A 19,620-nucleotide genomic window follows, 5' to 3' on the forward strand; every position below is an offset into this window, starting at 1 on the left:
GGGCTGATTACAAAAGATCTCATCTCCCAATGTTGCCCCAGTCCAGTAATTACAGGTTTGGTTTCGGTGGTTACTGGGTTCATGTTGGAGCCATCCATTTGCTCAAAAATGACAGGTATTTCTAGTTCATTTACTGGAAGCACTAGTCCATCGACTAGAGCGGGTGCAATAATATCTCTGGAGCATCCGGAATCAATGAGTTCTTGTACACGAATATGTGTTTTTCGCTCTGGATTGACTAAGGTAACTGGCATGAATAAAATGGACCCTCTTGGTCTTTCCACCATGGGAACGGACTGGTTTTTGATCTGCCGTTTGGGTCCGTTTATGACTGATCCATCTCGTTTCCCAAATTTGGGCTCTCTGGTTCTTTCTCTCCAATTAAAGCCACTGAGTCTAAGTCCATGACTTCTTCTAATTCCAACCATTTCTCTAGAGGGTTTCTGCGGGCTGCGCTGCGTCCTCTAGTAGTTTGGGGAGCGGGCGTTGGGCGGTACGGTGGGGGAAGGGCGGCTGAGGTTGTACATACTGGCATGAGCAGAGCTCATTGCACAGGCCTGAGTGGACATTGCGCTGCGTAATGGCCGCTTTGGCCACAATGTAAAAACAATCCTTGTCGCCATCTAGCTTCTCTCGCTCCTCTAGCTGCGTATCCTGCTCCTCTTCCCCCTCGAACAATCACCGATGTTCTTCAGTGCCCCGTTGCCTGCTGTTGCTCTACAGGATGTACTTCCTACATACGGTTTTCCACCTCACAGGCCAATTGTATCCAACCCAATAAGGCTGGGGGATTGTCTTGCATGAGTGCCCGATCCAGCAGTTTAGGATTCATGCCTTGTTTAAACAAAATTATTTTTGTTGATTCTTCACATCTAGGGCATTTGGCCGCTACTTGCCGGAATTTAGTAACATAGTCTCTGGCAGAAAGATTGCCTTGCCTTATGGTTTGCAATTCCATTCGGGCTCTATCTTCTTCTAACGGGTCTTCCTATTGTGCTCTGAGAGCCGCCACCAAGCCTTGCAAGGTGCCTAATTCCGGGGGGCCCAATTCATATAAAGTGACATACAATTCTGCCGCTTTCCCTTGCAATCGGGATCCCAGATGTTCGATTTGACTGGCTTCGTCCTCGAACAAATGTCCCCAACGGTTGAAAAACTGAAGAGCTTGTACTAAAAAGAATCCTAGCTTTGAAGGATCTCCGTCGAACGTAGGTTCCAACTTCACCCACCCCATCGGTAACTCCTGAGGTCGAACTACTGGGGCCGGTGCTGGTAAAGGGTAGTATTGCAAGGGCACTAACCTCGGTCTGGGCTGTGCGTCCTGTTGCCTCGGGATAGGCTGTGCGGGTGGTCGTTGAGGTCTCGGCTGCGGAGGACGTAGTGGGCCTGGAGGTACTTGCTGCGGTCGGAATGGTTGAGGTGCCAGACCTCTTGGAGGGGGATGACGAGGCAGTTGCTCTTGCGGCAGCGGGAGTCTCGGAGGTTGCTCTTGTGGTTGAGGTTGTAAGGGAGGAGGTTGTTCCCGAGGTCTCTCTTGACCCCTGTCTCCCGAAGGTCCCACCGGGTGACGATTATCGTCTTGAGGAGGTGGAGGGGGCCCCTGCGGAAGATCATCTGGCAATATGTCCGGTGGCCCTTGTGGAGGATTGGGCGGCGGCGTCACCGGCTGTTGCTGATCATCCTCTGGTGCTATTGGTAGTTCTATGATTGGAGGGGGGACCTGACCCTGTGCTGGCGTTATAACGGTGGGGTCCCTCTGGACGGGCACCAGTTGTTGTTGCATTAACTGCTGTAGGGCTGCTACCCCTTGGCTCACCGAAGCTCTAGGATGCTCCCCAGCCACTTGCTGCAGCCCCTCACCTCTCCTTTCCATGACTAACACCGATAGCAGATGGACTGCTTGGGCCAGGCTCTCCTCCATCGTGCCGATCCTATCCTCCAGTCTCTGGACGTGAACTGGCACAGAGGTATCGACATCTTCATATGGCATTTCCTGGGGCATTTCACTCGGGAATTGTACTGTATAGTCCTCAGAGGAGGTGGTAGCGCGGGACCAGGGTCGAATCACACCCATTCCGCCATCTCACCTTCCTCCGATATCCCAGCAAGGATTCCTTTCGCTAGTCCCGTTACTGCTGAAATTCCCGCATCTACAGCTTGAGTTTGGCCCTGTAGTTGCTGCCAGCTTTGATCAGTTGTCTCCCGCTGACGCTTCCACATAGCCACTTCTACGTAGTCCCAACTCATTAAATCGCAACGAGTAGTCTCCCAATCCTGGGTATTCTCGGCACCCCTGGGGTCCCATTCCTCCAGTTGATCAGATTCTTTATTCCACATAAACCATGGTTGGTTACTAGCCCACGCCTCAACCGGCGTTCGGGATTGTTTGGGTAACTCCCAAATGATGCTAGGTCCTTCTTCCATTGACGAACCGACCATCCGTCTCACGTCAATGAGAGACCTGGAGAACATCATGCTTGCTCTCCTCTCCCTCTTTTCTCTAGGCCTGGAGCCCCACTGCCTCAGTGTAGGCAGAGATATCAGGGGTTCCGCTGCCACCCGGGGTCGAGCTCCCAACTCCCTCTGGACGTCCTGGGTGCCAGCTCTCTCGGGTACGAGGGGATACATTGTAGCAGAACCAGACTCCGTCCCTCCCGGGATGGGTTGACTTGTCGTAATAGGTTCCACTCCTTCTGTGCTGGAGACATATGGATCAAACAAAGGGCCCCTGTTGGGCGCGGCCTTGGTATCCGTCTCCTCCGGCCAAGGCATTGGAACAGAGGTGATTCATAACAAAATGTCAGACTGTGGCTTACTAAAAGTTGCAACTCAGCCTGCCTCTTGCAATAAGACAAAAGTCCTTTGATTTCAAAAGGCTTTACAGGAAATAGTCAACCATTAGAGTACACATTCCAAGATACATGGATGTTAGCTGAACTAGAAAATTGTTACAAATGCCAAGCAAAGGATTAGGTACAGAATAAGCAGTTCCCTTCAGGCCCCATCCTCCCCCACAGTTCTCAAAACAAACGACCCGAGGGTGAGAAAATGAAAGTTTCTCAAGGGTAGCAGGAAGGCAGACGTATGTAGACACAACAATCCTCTTCTCTTGGTAAGGCTTCCAGCAGTAGTCTTCCCACCTGCAAGAAGCACACTTAATACACTGACAAGATTAAAATGGAGTCTCTTTGGCTTAAACACAATCAGAACCTGACACCCACCAGGCCCGGCGGCCGCTGGCAGTACCCACCATTCCTACATTGCTGGTAATACCAGTGCACTTCTCCTTAGCCTGGTGGGTGGGCACATGGGGGGTGCCACCGGCGAGTGGCCAGACCCCCTGCCCCCTGAGGGGAGGCAGCAATGAGCTGCCTCCCCATGCCTGCCAGGCCCAGCAGCCGCAGTCGTCACCCATGTTCCTGCCCTCACTGTCAATACCAGCTCGCTCCTCTTTGGCCTGGCAGGTGGGCACATAGGGGGTGCCTCCGGCAAGCAGCCAGACTCCCCACCTCCCCGTGCCTGCCAGGCCATGGAGCTGCCGGCACTACCCACCATTCCTACATTGTTGGGAATACCAGTGCGCTTCTCCTTGGCCTGGCAGGTGGGCACATGGGGGGTACTGCCGGCGAGCAGCCAGATCCCCCGCCCCCTGAGGGGAGGCAGCTCGTCACTGCCTCCCCGTGCCCGCCAGGCCTGGTGGCCGTCCTCAACACCCACCTTCTGTACACTGTGCCAACATCAACTGGTGGCTCTAATTGTATCGAGTGGGAGTTTCCTGGGGGGCTTGGATTTGAGAAGGTATAACTCCAAGATCCCTTTTGCAATCTTGTCCAAACTTGGGTGATGGCTGTAGGAGAGCTTGCAAAACACTCCCCAGGAATATGGGCTCTCTAAGTGCCATGGGGGCCATTCCGCACCGCACGAACTGCAAACCACGAACCAGTTCGGCAACAGAAAATGTTCGTTGCAGTTTGCGACCTTGGGGTTGTCGTCGGCTCCGAACCATGAACCGCAGAATCGTTAAAATTTTTTGGTTTGTACCCATGTCTACTCCTGAGTCCTGCATCACAGGTTTTGGAAAATACAGGCAGTGTGATATCTTGAGACTAGTCAGAAGAGGACAAGAAACTTTGGTAGAAAATGAAATCCTGGACAACGGACAGCCCATGTTCCTGAAATTGCGGGGGGGGGGGGTTAATCCTAAGTGCTGACAAGTCACCTGCTCTCCTATCTTTAGTAATGCAATGAAGAAGCTCACTCTCAAAGACAGGCTCCAAGATGCCAGTGACTAGGTGCTCAGAGGATGCTAACATAAGGTGCAACAGCACCAAGCACAGGGACCACTGAGGGACCAGTGGTGAACTTGGAAGATGAAGATTAAGCATCCCTTTGAGGAATTGGCGAGTCTAGGACATAAGGACACAGACTTACCTTTAATCTGAACATGAAAGGAGTCTAAAGTTGATAGGTGAACCTTAGGAGCAGTGATAGTGAAAAAATCTCTGAGTTCAGGGTGTATAGATACCAACTATAAAGAGTAAAAGACAACTCTCATCCATAACACCCTTACTTTGCATCTACCCTGAAAGAAAAATTTCCATTGGAGTTATAAAACATCCAAGTGGAGGGTCTCCCAGTGTTCAGTAGAAATTGCTCCACTTGTATAAAGAGCACCACAGAATGGGTCAAGTGTATCATGCTGACAAGTACATGAAATTCAAATTGTGAAGAAACAGCATTCTCAGATGAATCATGCCTGGTATCAGAGTAAGTGGCATGTACTTCTGTTTGGACTGAGCAAGTAACTTAAGAACCCAATTTGCCTGGGCCAAAAAGGGGGTACAATTCAAAATGTCCTTTCTAATAAGCAAACAAGTCTAAATACCAAGGGGAAAATGGTGGGATGTATAGAATAGGCAACCTGTTCATACATGTTGAAACGTGCCTCCAAAGAGAGGGACATGTCCCCTGTTTTAGAATAAAAGCACTCATGCTTTGGCATTAACCATAGTTGTGAACATGTTCATATCTGGAACTACCCACTGCAGGAATATTATATGCTGGCTGATATCATTTACAACCCATTAATGAACAGAACTCAAGACAGCACTCAACACTTTTGGTCTAGTGTTATCTGGGCCTGGGATGTAGACCTTATGCATGGAAATTCCGTCAGAAATTGACCAACTGCAGAAGGCCATAGTGTCTGCCCAAGGGTTAACGATGCTGTGCGTTTCCACCTGTTATGGTAACAAATTGCAGTGGTGCTGCACATTTGGGCAGCACCACTTGTCCCAACACTTGTCCCAACACCAACAGCACCATTTGTCCCAACACACAGCTGTGAAGAAACAAGAGCATAGCTTATGGCTCTGAATTCCAGTACATAAATGTGTAATGTCCTTTCATTATTGGACCATTCGTTCTTATATAAAATATGATTATAATATGCACTCCAACTCTGCAATGAAGCATCTGTTGTGGGAATAACTTGATGCTGTCTAGTACCAAAGGGTGCACCCATGAACTTGCCGAACACCTGTCATTGGCAGATGATTTAACTGCCTGGGGGTTGGAGCTTCCTGGACGCCCATTAGTGCCAGTAATTTTGCCACCTGAAGGTTGGAGCTTGTTACATGCCCATTCGTGGCAGATGATTTCGCTGCCTGGGAGTCATACCTTGTTGGATCAATTGCGTCTCAGAGCAATGTAGCTACCATAGGAACAGAACCTGTCAGAATTATTCCGCAGTGTGGGCCATCTTAGTACCATATCCAGCTTAGCTCACGAAACAACACCCTCTGAGATAATTTGAGAGGCAAAATCAAACTAGCCGGTTCAAAACCTCCTCAAAACACACAAGACGTAAGAAGGAGTGAAGATATTCCAAAATTTATTAACCTTCTCTTCAAATAAAGCATTCAATGGTAAAAATTAATGGAGCTCACAGCGAGGGTCTTCTCATCACGGCAGCTAAGAGAGAACTGAGGGGAAGGCATTGCTCCTCCCACATAGTCACGTGGCCGTTTAGGCAGGAAAACAGGCTGACATGTGACTGGGAGAAGTGGCCCCCTAGTGAAGCTTTATAGAAGCAATAAAAACTTCTCTGGTAGGCAGTCATCGTGGAACTGCACAAAAGAACAAAGATGAACTAGGAATTGTGGATTGGATATATTATTTTCAAACCATATGTTTAATTTGACATCATGGAATGTTAAGAGCCTCAGGAATCCTACTAGGTGTAAAAACTTATTTCTAGGTTGAAAGCTCTTAATGCTGAGAAGGCTTTTTTACAAGAAACCCATAAATGGCAAATGATAATTATTTCTGCAGAGATTGGGGTTATGGAGGCATGTTACACATACATTTAACCGATTAAATGTGGTGCTATATTAATACATAAACATGTTTCTTTTCAGGTTGAACAAGTGATAACTGACCCAAATAGTCGTGTTATCATTTTAATAGTGAAAGGTTCTGATTCTGTTATTGCTATAGTTAATAAATATGGCCCAAATATGGATTCTTCAAACATGTTCATCAAAGTTTTAGCTACTTGGTAAATTTCACGTATAATTATTTGTTGGTGGGAGAAATTTTTCATGAAACACTAGATACAGTTTTGGATAGAATACCTCCACACAAAGAGTATTCTTTGGTGAGATATACACTTAAAGCCTATATGGTTGAATTAGGTTTGATTCATCCTTGGTGTGTTTTGCATCCAAGGGAAAGAGATTAAACAGGGTTGGACTTACCTGTAACTGTTGTTCATTGAGTGGTCTTCTGCACTAGCATACATTGGGACTGCGCACACGCAGGCCAGGCACAGAGCTTTCCAGAGCTTTCTAGATCCTAGAAGACTAGGATCACTTCCTCCCTTTGGCAATTTCTTGCCAAAAACATCACATGAATAGAAGGAAGGGCACTATTCCCTTAATTCTCTCCATGCCACCACTGGAGAACCCCCAGAAACTAAGATTCAAGAGAATTCATAGTGGGGTAGGAGGGAGGGATGTGTGTCAACACAGAAGACCACTCAATGAACAACAATTAAAGATAAATACTGTTACCTGAATTCCTATACACTTGGATGCTCTGTAACAAGCAAAGGCATCCCTTTACTGGCCCAGAACAACCACATGTACAATGAGGTATTTAAAACAATATCTAGGTATCTTTAACCAGTGTATACCAAGGTCTAGATCCAGCACAAAACTCGGAATAACGAGGAATAAGCACTCTTAAAATGAAAAGGAGTTTTATTAAGATAACATAAGCCAAATTAAACAATTGTTACAAAAAAACAGAGAGCGAGTTTGCAAAGCAGCAAACCAAAAACCTTACCCTAACAGCTACCTGTCTATAAGGGAAAACAAAAGGGGGGCATATGGCCTGTCCTTTAGAGTATGGAAATCCTGTAGAGTCCTGACATAGAGTGCAGAAGTGTGGAGTGTAGAGACAGAGACCAGCTCGTGTCTCCAAGGAATCTGTGCCACACAGGGGCAGTAGCTAGAAAACTACTGCAAGGTATTGGGGATTTGTGAACTATATTTATGGCCCTGATGATCATGACCTGGAATGTTCTAGTCATATAGTGGGGCAATGATAAGGAAGGACAGGTGGTTGTCTCTGGGAGGAGAATGGTCGAGTACCTGCTAAATCCTGTCCTGCATTAAGGCTATCAGCACACCTTAATTCTCGAGAATCACCCACTTTTAAAGTGGGGAGGAAGCTGATACAGAAAAAGGGAGTTTTCTGTGTTTGCATGAAAGTTTTAAAAGATGCTTCCTGGAGGAGAATTGGAGAAACACCCAAGGCTGGGTGAATAACAAGATGACGGAAAGGGCAGAAATCTTCCTGTACAGTCACTAAGATAAGAGGAGGAACTAGCTGGGGCCAGTCAATTGTTCATTGTCTTGGAGATCTGGGTCATTCAATAGGATCAGATTATTCAAGGAGGAGGATCCAAAGTCCTTGGGGAGAATGGCCCTCCGATTTAATCAGCCTGAGGTGGGATTTAGGGAGAAGCAGGTCTGCATTCCATTGCTGCTTAACAACTCACCACCTTGTCCTTGGTATTGCTGCTTCTTGATGCTGTTAGCTTAACTTCAGGATGCAGACTCCATTTATAGCCCTAATCCCATGTTAGAACCAAAGTGGAGACCCCAAAATGCCCCTCCTTAAGGCAAGAGTCTGGGGACTACAACTCCCCTCATTGAGACCTAGCTGTCCTCTGACTTGATCTCTGAAGACATTGCAGCCAGAGGAGGATGCCAAAGGAATATTCCTCCCAGTGCCTGAAATTAAGGGTAGAATAGTAAGGCTCACCATGATGAGGGTTAGAATTAAGAGGGAAAGGGGGGGTGGAGGAGACACATAACTAGCTATTTCTATCCCTATGAAGTGCTAGTATATACAGGAAAGGCGGGGGGGAGAACTAGAAAAACAAATACACAATAAACAAACTAGAGAACTAAAAATAAGCAAACCACTATCAACAAAGGGTTAAGTATCAACACAGTAATTAGAACCAAATTCAAATGAGATCAGAAATAAGAAAAGGCAAAAAAAAAAGAGCAAAGCAAAATAGCAAAATGAGCAATCATCTAAAACATAAGTCTTAAGCAAAGAAAATAAAAAATAAGCAGAGCAAAAAAAATGAGCATTCAGCTAGGGAAAAGGAGAAAAAGAAAAACTTAAAAAAATTAGCACTCAACTTAAGCAAGGCAAAAAAATATTAAAGCAGTACAAATGATTCATGGAAAACAAAAGAGAACTTATACATATCGGACTTGTAGCACCCAAGGGGGGAAGTCCACCTGGGGTTACAGATCCAGGCTTCCCTAGTCCATCTCTGGGCCATGCCCATAGTCCAGATTCTTTGGCCAAAATCAGTGACTGGAAAGTCTCTCATAGAGGGAAGTTGGTACAGAAACACTGTAACGAAATGGTTGCCAAGGGTGAGATGAGTGCTGGTTGCAGTTGATCTGTCTTAAGAAATGGGGAATGTTTTCCATGAGGTTTGATGGGCTGTGAGGCCAGGGAGGGGCCTGCAGGAGTCTTGGTGTGGGACGCCCTTCTTCCTGGACTACAACTCCCAGCTGCCCTGGAGCCAAGAAAGTGCGGGAAAAATAAGGGGTGGAGCCTGAATAGAAATACCCAGCCGATCCTGAGGAAAAGAGTTGCCTTCTTGGTTGAAGAAGGAGAGGCTCCTGCTGCAGGGTGAAACCCAGGTGCCTAGGCCCTAAATGTGGAGGGCCTGGGAGGCAGCAGAAAGGAAATAAAGGGGGAACCTTCCCTGAGACCACCACCCCTTAAGGTAGAGTAGGGAACAGTGTGGTAGGGAAAGCAGACGGCGATTCTCTTCAGTTTAATTTTCTGCCCTATGGGTTCTGAAAAGGGGAGTCTACCCCTATGTGTTGTGCCTTTACCTGCTTTGTGTGCAAGTGCTCTGTATATAGTTATTAAATTACACTTTTTGAATATAAAGAACCTTGTGGTGCTCTGACTACATAACCTCCCCCACTTGGCACGCTACAAGAAGGGAGGGAGCCCGGGAGAAACTGATAAGGCTAGACCTTGGTGGGTTGCCAATTCTCCAGGGCCCAACCAAAGATTGGGTAATTCACTTCCCAGTACAGAAATTCAGCCAGAGGGGTCTCACTGCCCCTCAGTCAGGCAGTGTACAAATCAGTGAGTGGTGGCAGCAACGGAGAGTGTGAGCCACGCCCACCAGGGATGGTGGGAGGTGGATAGTGGGGCTAGCAAGCCATTGACGGCGGCTCAGTTGCCCGGACTGAGAGCCAGCGCCCATTCCATCACAAACACAAACACCACAGCCCATAGTAAAACAGGTAGAGTTTGGTTGCTGGACTGGGGTAAAGTGAAGTTGCAGAGAGGGAAGTAAAGTCCATACATAATTTGCTGGCCAATTGTACAAATGGGCTGGCTTGGGAGATGAAAACAATGTGAAGAGTTGTGTTTATGTAAGGGCAGCAATGCCTTTGCAAGGTGGACCAGCAAGTTGTTCAGTTGCATTGAAGACTTGCTGTTGTGGGTCGTCCAAAGTCCAAGTAAGATTTCAGAATAGCATAACAGAAGCTGTGGTGTAGCATGGCCCACCTTGTTTCTTCTCACACTGGAGAAACAATGTGGCTGGTCACTGTATCAAGGCCACCATGCTTCCACTCAGGTCTTCTGTGGATGACTAGTGTCTAGCTGGAAAACATGGAGTAACTTGAACTTTGGAAAACAAGGTTATTCTTCACATGGCTCAGGCACACAGTGTGGCTCCTGGTTGCTCGAGTAACAGGAAGATAGCATTAAGCAGCAATAGCTTGACTGTAAGGGTTTGAGGTTGGGTAAGAACTATGATGGCTCTCACTTAGAGTGGGGCAAGGAAAGTGAGTTCTAAAACTTGTGGCAAATATGCCATGCAGTCAGGTGCAACCTTTTGGGGTCATGATGAAACAGATTCCCCCATGTGAGTATGTCTGGGGCTAATGACAGTGTGATGTAAGTCTGTTTAGATTGGTCTAGTAACTTTGGCAACCATATTTGTCTTGGCCAAAAGGGAGTTACTAGTATGCAATCTGTGTTGTACTGCTGTATTTTGCACAACACTTTTGAGATGAGGGAGATCAGCAGGAACATGTAGAACAGCCAGCCTGTCCAAGAGTGTTGAAATGTGTCCGCTACAGAGTAGGGGTTGTTTCCTGCTAGGGAACAAAACATTGGAGCCTTCATATTGTCTGAAGTGGCAAACAAATCCACCTCTGGGAGGCCCCATTGGACAAACACCTGCTTGAGATAAACCTCATTCAAGGACCACTCTAGCATTCTGCTGAGCACATCTGCCTTGGAGTTGTCTGATCCAGCAATGAGAATGGTGTGTAGGAAAACCCCATTGGCAACTGCCCAGTTCCAGATGGCTGTAGCCTCGGCACGAAGGGTTAGAGAAGCTTGTTTATATAATACATTGCCATAGTATTATCCATCTGGATCTGGACCTCTTTGTCTGGAAGAACAAAAGAGGCTGCAAAAGAGATGAGAGCAAAGCAGATGGCTCTAAGTTCTAATATATTAATGTGTAGAGACTTCTGTTTCCAACCACCTATCTTGTATAGTCATAGAACCACAGTGAGCACCGCAGGCCTGGGTAGAAGCGTCAGTTGTCCAAATTATGTTCCAGGGTCTTGCACCAAAGAGGGCACCCTTTAACAAATTGGAATCCAGAGACCATCATTGTAAAGACCTGATTACTTGTCTGGGTATGGAATTTTTTATATTTAAACAACATTTATTTATAAAAAGTACAACAGGGTCTGTTTATGATGAGAAATGTGGCAATAAATACAATTCAAAGAAAAGGCAATTCTACATGGATACATTGTGGCACAGAAAACAAAAAAAATGCACCATCAAAACATAGGAGACTTCTATGGGCTCAGAACTTTGTACAAGCTCCCTTTTAAGAAAGACAGCTCTCTCTTTAAGTTTGGTCAGTTTAGAGGTGGGAATGGAACACACACAATCACAAATGCAAATTTATTGTATCTAATGTGACCTCAAGATTAGCAAGCAAGCATGGACAAAATTAAAAACAAAACTTTTCAATAATAAGCCACAACCACAGTTTTGGTGTCAAAGACCACAATCAGCATTGTGCATAAAAATCTTTTACAGTTTTCATAAAATAGAGCTGTAAGTAAAAACGGTTTTAAGAAATCAAGGCTTGATATGATATGTAAAATGCCTGTTTCGGAACAAGATTGTAAAAAAAATGCATAGTTTTAATTATTAAAAGACTTGGCTGTATAAGAGAATTCCCCTTTCACAGTATTCCCCTTTGCCTCATATGCAGTTTTTGGCCTGGCTGTAGATTGCAACTGTTACAGCCCTAAAAACAACTAGAAAAAGAAAGGGCAGAGAAGGGGAAAAGGAATGCTATGAAAGGCAATATTACCTTAAGTACATGAACATAGTGTATGCAGAAGATGGGTAATAATTCCACAAGGCTACTTTCGTTTTTACTGAATAAACTAATAAACTAATACTGAGCTTTTTTTCTTGAGGCAAATCTAATAATCAATGACTTGATCACTGTATTGATCGTGGTAATCTCTCTGATAGTCATCTTGGTACTCACCATGATATTCATCCAGATACTCAACCTGATAATCACTATCACTGATTTCAATTAGTTCCTGTTCCTTGGCTCGCATTATGAATAACAGGCTCTCTTGGTGCAGCACAATACTTAGGGTCGTACACTTGTCGTCCAAGCCCATACACACTCGTCCCCTTCTGTGAAGCCACTTTATTTATTTCATTTGAGTGAAATTGTAGTGCTGTCCAGGGGTTGTAATGTGAGCTTCTGGTCACAAATGTCTTGCCTGGTTCCTGGTGCAAGCATCCCTGTCTGACCAGCTCCTTTATTAGGACCCATCTGCAAGCTAATTGTTGTCTGATCAAACAGTTTATCGGTTTGCATTTTTGGACCATAGAGATGTCTTCTAATTCCATAAGCAGTCATACCTGCCTGGCTAGCACATTTGTTGGTTCCCATCTGGTAAGTTAGGAGTGTCCAGGAATGAAAGGAGCTCATCTGGATTTGTAAGTCCTGGAAGCAAATCCAGTGGAAGCTCCAACATGCCAAACGCACCCTGCCCACCAGCTTGGCCCTCCAAAGCTGAGGAGGGATTAAAGGCTAGGTCATTGTGTGGCCAGTTGCTAGAGGTGGCCTGTGGTGGCTACCAGCTCTGTTGAGTAAACAGACCGCTTTGATGTAATGGCTGCCCTGACTGGCTGCTGGGATGAAGTATGTGCACACTTTGCTGCATGGAACTATGGGACTGATCAGTGCTGCCAAGCTGAGGGATGAAGTCTTGCATGGTATGACTTAAGGGCTTGTTGAGAGCTGCCAAGCTACTGGGCATGTCGAGGATGTGACAGTTGGAGCCCATTCCACCCAAGTTCCCATTAGCAAAATTAAAATTGCTGTGATCTTGGAAACTGTTGCTTGTTACAGGGGGCTGATTGACACTCCTTTTGACAATAAGCAGCTGAACAGTCATATTACGAAACATCTGAACAAGATTGATTTGGTAAGACAGTAGAAAGTTTTTCATTTTTAGCAACATTGAGGGGAGAGTAGATTGTTTGAAAGTCAAAAGCACCCTCTTAACTGCTGGCATCATTGGCAGCCAATTAATGGTGGTTAGATCTACAAGCTGTGGATCTATTTGAAGGAGTTTGCTCAGGGAACTGATGATATTTCTACAAGTTCCAGTGTTCAGCATTACATCCAGCACAAAGTGTGATCTGCTTTAGCTGCAAAGTCCTTTTGCAACCCTGAAAAGCACTCTTGACCTGGGCAGCAGTTTGACAATGATTTAGGGGTGCAATCAGATATGTTTGCAAATTGGCTAACCTAGTATCTTCTTTGAAGTGTGGCACTTTAGCATTAGAGGACATGCAATTAGTTGTGAAAATATATCTCTCCAAATATTTCCCTGTGAAAGCTTCAAATGAGGTTCACAGACATTCCACTTTGCTAAACACCAAGGCAAGTTGTTTGTAAATGTCAATTACTGTTTTGGCTGTCAATAAACATTGCTTGGCCACGAAATCCATGACTTCAGAATGCTGTGTTTCGTTGCTAACATGCTTTTGCATTTTCTCCAAACTGTCCTGAATGGGTCGCTGCTCAATTGGGCAAGTTTCACCAAATGATAGGAGGCAATCTGAAGACTGGATAGATTCTTCTGTCTCAAGTGCAGCCCTTCTCTTCCTTAAAGTGGCTGCAACAAGTGTTTTTATATCCTCCCTCAGAAATTCTAATTCAAATTCATTAGTCTTTAGTTGTTTTGTTGGGGGAGGTGACCCAGAGTTGGTACAGCTCCGCTTTTTGCATGCCATAATGAGGGAAGAAGATAAATAAAAGAAGAAACTCTCACCGCTCAACAGCTAACTCTTCTCACCTGGTCTAAATACAGCAAAACACTGGGACACTGAGGTTCTCCCAGCCCAGCAAGTTGTGCCTGTATTTTCTATATTCCTTCACCTCAAGGCTAAACAAACACTCCACAGCCACAGCCAACTGTAGACAGCAGTCCGTGGAGGCTTGGCAAATTCTGGGTGTTCTAATTATCAGGAAAAAGGAAAACTAAAATCTGTGCAAGAAACTCAGCCCAGTGCTGCTACTCCACCATCATGTTAGGAGGATCAAAGACTCATAGAGTTGGAAGGGGCCATACAGACCATCTAGTCCAACCCCCTGCCCAGTGCAGGGTCAGCCTAAAGCATCTCTGACAAATATTCATCCAGCCTCTTCTTGAAAACTGCCAGTGAGGGGGAGCTCACCACCTCCCTAGGCAGCTGATTCCACTTTTGAACTACTCTGACCTTGAAAAAGTTTTTCCTAATATCCAGCTGGTACCTTTGTGCATGTAATTTAAGCCCATTGCTTCGGGTTCTACCGAGAGGTTCAGCCCAGTGCTGCTACTCCACCATCATGTTAGGAGAATGTAAAGCATTGGCTTAAATCTCCTCACAAACCAATTTTGTAATGCCCTCATGTGCAGGTGTGCAAAGGTTACCACTGCTGTAGTGGCAGCCATGTGGCCTAATAGCCTCTGTATTCTCCACACAGGTTGGAATCAATTCCTGGAGAATATAGATACTAGGAATTGAATGGAACATACCCTGTCTGGAGGTAAAGTTGCCTTGCCAATTGTGGAGTGCAAGACTGTCCCGATATAAGTCAGTTTTTTAGAGGGCTCGAGTTTGGATTTGTCAACATATATTACCAACCCCAAGCATAAACATACATCAAACAGCAGAGAAACATCTTGCATTAACTTTTCGTTTGATGGGGCAGATATCAACCAATCGTCTAAATATGGAAAAATTGAACACCCTTGCTTTCTCAGATAGGCAATGACAGGTGCCATGCATTTGATTAAAAACTTGGGTGCAGTTGACAAACCAAATGGTAACACTGTGTACTGATACACCCTGTTGTGATATTTGAAGCAGAGATATTTTCTGTGGTCTCTCCTAATTGCCAAGTGAAAATAGGCATCTTTTAAGTCTAAGACGACAAACCAATCATCCCTAGTTAAGAAGGAGAAAACCTGTGAGAACGTCACAATCTCTAACTTAGATACCTTGATGTAATAATGCAAACCCCTGAGATGTAAAATAGGTCTTAGATCCCCATCCTTTTTAGGAACCAGAAAGAACCTGGTTCCTGGCTCTGCCCCAGATGACTTGGAACGTGCCTTTGGAGCTGTGACTGGATGGTTGAAGCAGAGTCAGCTGAGACTGAATCTCTCAAAGATGGAAATCCTGCATGTGGGTCTAGGGTCCATGGGTGCAGGACTCCGGCTCCCTGCTCTCAATGGAGTGCCACTTATGCCAGTGTCGAGAGTGAGGAGCCTGGGGGTGGTCCTGGATGCTTCCTTGTCTATGGAGGCACAGGTCGCTGCAGTTGTTCGATCCTCATTTTTCTAAGACAGGCTCGACAACTTGTCCCCTACTTATCGACCCATGACCTTACGACAGTGATCCAGGCAACGGTCACCTCCAGATTAGACTACTGCAACTTGCTCTATGCAGGGCTTCCCTTGGGCTTGATCTGGAAACTGCAGCTGGTTCAGAATGCACCTGCACGAGTGGTTGCCAGAGCACCAATCATCGCTCATATAACACCTATCCTCCGTCAGCTGCACTGATTACCAGTTGAGTACCAGGTCCAGTTTAAGGTTTTGGTGCTGACCTATAAAGCCCTATGCGGACTGGGCCCAGCATACCTTCGAGACTGCCTATCCCCATATGTTCCCCAGAAGTTGCTTCTATCAGCCACTAAGCACTTGCTGATGGTCCCTGGCCCCAGGGAGGTCTGTCTGGCCTCTACCAGAGCTAGGGCTTTTTTGGTCCTGGCTCCGACCAGGTGGAACTCTCTGTCTGAGGAAACTAGGGCCCGGCAGGATTTGTTATCTTTCTGCTGGGCCTGCAAGATGGAGATGTTCCACCAGGCATTTGGTGGGGGCTAGGCTGTCCTCTCGCCAGCCATACCACTGAAGACCTTCCACCACTCATGCAGGAAAATGCTGTATTTTAATATTTTATACCTGCCAATTTTAATTGTTTATGATATAATGTTTTGATGTTTTTATAATGTTTTTATTGTTTTAAACTGTTGTTAAACTGCCCTGAGCCTGTCTGATGGAGAGGGCAGTCTAGAAATGTGATAAAATAAAAAATAAAATAAATAACCACGAAAGTTATCAACACTCAGTACTTCTTGGATGGCCCCTTTTTTCAATAGGGATTGCAAATGCAAAATATTTTATTATTGTAGCCATGGGACATAACATCCTAACTCCTTAGCACAGTTCATTTCAGTACAAGTTAGACAGTCCATTATAACAAAATACAAGTTAATAAAATTTAAAATATCTGTACAAATAAATGGTGCAATAAAACCCTGGAATAAAATATATTTATAATTTAGCTAAAATTCTTGTGGATGCTGAAAGTCTTGTGGGGGCAGCCAGGATTAGTCTCATCCTTATGTTCGTTGACAGATAAAAGTGGCCATCTTAAAAATAACATCTGGGATGTTATTGGCCAGTAAAAACTCAATGGATTCCTCCTCTGAACCAGAGAAATAGAGAGCAGTGGGTACAAAAATGTGTTCCTAATAAGTTCATAAAAGAGGCAGCGTAAAATGTAGTGAACAATATCTTCCACCTCATTGGAACTGCTGAGCCTCTGGTATTTTTTGATATCTACCCTGGATATACGCTGATGGCATGGTTTGGAAACCCACTTGGGTAAATGCCTTCCTTAAATGAACATTAGGAAGGTCAGCTAGGTAACGTGAAAGAAATTTACTTTTCTTAAATGAAGGGTGTCCGGGGTCTGAGTCCCAGCCCCAAGACTTGCCAGGAGGGAACAGTGGGAGGCAACCGGGAGGCAGTGGCCCTGCCACCCCAGCCAGAAACCAGGTCCAGAACCTGCCCACTCCAGGGGGAAGGGGCGAAAGGCCAAAGCCTCAGAGGGCTGGAGGGAGCAGGGAGAGACCAGCCAGTCCCACCCTCCAGGGGGAAGAGAGGGGGCTAAGCAGGACAGAGGAAAAGGGCCACGGCAGGGGGAATAGGGGCCCAGCAGCAGCCCAAACAGAGCCCTTACCAGCCAAGGAGGAGAAACAGCCACTACAGCCCAGAACCACACCCTGGCTAGAGGACAGCAGCCTGGCTCAGGAGTTGCTGGGAGCCAAGCCCCTCCAGGTGGAGCTGCCACAGGCATTCTGGGGGAGGAGATGGGCAGCCCCACCCAGCATCAATGAGCAGGCAGCCCAGAAGCTGGCCAGGGCAGTTCCTCGCGAGCAAGGCCAGACAAGCTCAGCAGCGCAGAAGCCGGCTGGGGCAGCTCCTCGCGAGCAAGGCCAGGCATGCTCACCAGCACAAAGGCCTACTGGGGCAGCTCCTCGTGAGCAAGGCCAAGGAGATCTCAGCTGGGGATGGCTCGCATTCAACCCCACCCTGCCAGCAAGGCAAGGAAGCCAAGAAGGGATTAGTGGTAGGAGGGAAACACCTGAGGGAAGGCACAGCTGGGCCAAGTCAGGAGAGGGAACAAGCCTAGAAAGAGGGCGGGGCGGGGAAAGGAAACCCTATATGAGGTGGCTAGGAAGAGCTCTGAGGGGGTGGGTGTGAGTAAGGAGTAATGGCGTGGAGTGAGAGCAGAGCAGTGCGAGAGCAAAGGCAAGGAGGAGAGTGGATGAAGGAGGAGGAGATGGCAGAGGCCAAAGAGGGTGAGTGGCACAGGTTGAGCAGGTCAGCGAGTGGATTGAGAGGGAGCCTGGGTGATGTATACTGCCCCTCCTTCCACAGAGCAGGGTCCTGCAGAATCCCTGGCCCCCCTTTGATGTCAGGAGCTGACCGCCCAGTGCCCTGCCCAGCAGCAGCCACTGCAAGCCCTGACATAGGGTACCAAGGAGAGAATTTAGAGTGGCATACCTGGTTAATATTACATAAGGCGTCCTTACCAAAATTCCACTCTCATATTTTACCTGAGTCTCAGCGCTTTACCATCTATAGAGAGGCCTGGGAATACAGATGTAAAATAGGTGATAATAGTTTAGACCACTAATTCACATCACTATAATACTGGAAACTATATTTTACCAAATAGTCACCCAGGGTGCTGTCAAGCTTTTTATAATATTTTAATAGCTTCCAATGCACTCTTGATATAATTGATGGTAGACCAAGTTCCAGTCTTAAGTGAGACGTGGGGGTTCCCTGGGGGAGGCCCAAGATTTTTCTTAGAAAGGTATTCTGAATAATTTCTAATTGCTTTTAAAAAATTCATTCCATCCCCAACTTTATGCCCCATATAAAAGTTAAGCTATCACCTTGCCCTGGAAGATCTTTAGGGCTGGAGGGATTAGTTGGCCACCCTTTGAGAAAAAGAATTTTAGAATAATACCCATAGTGTGTTGCACAGTTGATAGAGTAGTATTAAGGTGTGCCTGCCACGACTGGGAACCCTGGAAAACAATGCCTAGATATTTAAAGGAGGAACATTGCTCTATTTCATGGGCATTAGCTGACCATCTGTGTTTAAGACAGTTGTTGCCAAAGAAACTATTTTTGCTTTGGTGTAATTGATTCTTAATTCTTCCCTATCACAGTAGTCCACCAGGCTGCCTAACAGCCTTCTAAGACCAACTTGGGTAAATGACACTATTGTCATATCATCCACATACAATAAAGCAGAGATTTTCCAACCAGCCAATGAGCAGGAAAAGGAATTCTGAGAATTCATGACCTGGACAAAATCACTGATATAAAAATAAACAAAAAAGAAGCCAGCAAGCAACCTTGTTTGATGCCTTTTCTTAATGGAATGGAATCCGTAAGGGAACCATATGGATCCACTTTTACCCTAACTGAGAGGTTAGAATGTAGTTCTCTCAAAAGCCTAAGGGGTTGAATTTCCCCTTCAAGTTCTGGTATCAGATTGACTGTAGCCAAAGATGACAAGATGCAATCAGGTTTAGCCACAAACTCCAGCCCGTAGCCATATTGAACAATGGCGAAGACCCAAGAATCAGATGTTATTGACTCCCACTGAGAGTATTAGGTGGACAATCTCTCTGTGTAACACAGGTTTGGTTTGGGTCTGGCTGCCACAAGTCAGAATTGCTTGGAGGGGCCCTGGTTGTCCTTCTGCTGGACTGCAGGCTGTGTGGCTGCATTGGGTAAGGCTGATGAGGGCGCTGATATTATCCCTGTTGCTGTTGGTAGTGCCTGTAGGGCCTCTCGTAGAGTTGGTACCCATACTAGTGTCTAGGGAAGTACCTTGGCTTAAAAGAGTGCTGGTCTGCAGGCACTATTCCCAAGGATTTGGCCATCTGGTGATTCTTCCTCTTTTGGGAGAGAGTGTCATCTGCAGCAGCAGCAAAATGAGTTGATCCCTCAAAGGCCATCTCCTCCACTTTTGCTCTCATCTCCAGAGGCAAGGCTGTTGATCTTAACCAGGAATGAGGCCTTATCAGGATCGAACTAGCCATTTCTTTGGCTGAGGTCTCCACAGCATGCTGGC

The 19,620-nt window shown here is 46.1% G+C and overlaps 1 protein-coding gene and 1 pseudogene across 1 annotated transcript in view; both read right to left on the reverse strand.

Moving 5' to 3' along the window:
* Positions 1 to 19,620, reverse strand: part of DCDC1 (doublecortin domain containing 1) — an 807,587-nt gene that overhangs the window by 578,040 nt on the left and 209,927 nt on the right. The gene's annotated exons all lie outside the window — the stretch shown is intronic.
* On the reverse strand, positions 12,084 to 12,610 carry LOC129324265 (calponin-3-like; annotated as a pseudogene).

Source organism: Eublepharis macularius, chromosome 2, assembly GCF_028583425.1.
Source record: "Eublepharis macularius isolate TG4126 chromosome 2, MPM_Emac_v1.0, whole genome shotgun sequence".
Lineage (NCBI taxonomy): Eukaryota > Metazoa > Chordata > Lepidosauria > Squamata > Eublepharidae > Eublepharis > Eublepharis macularius.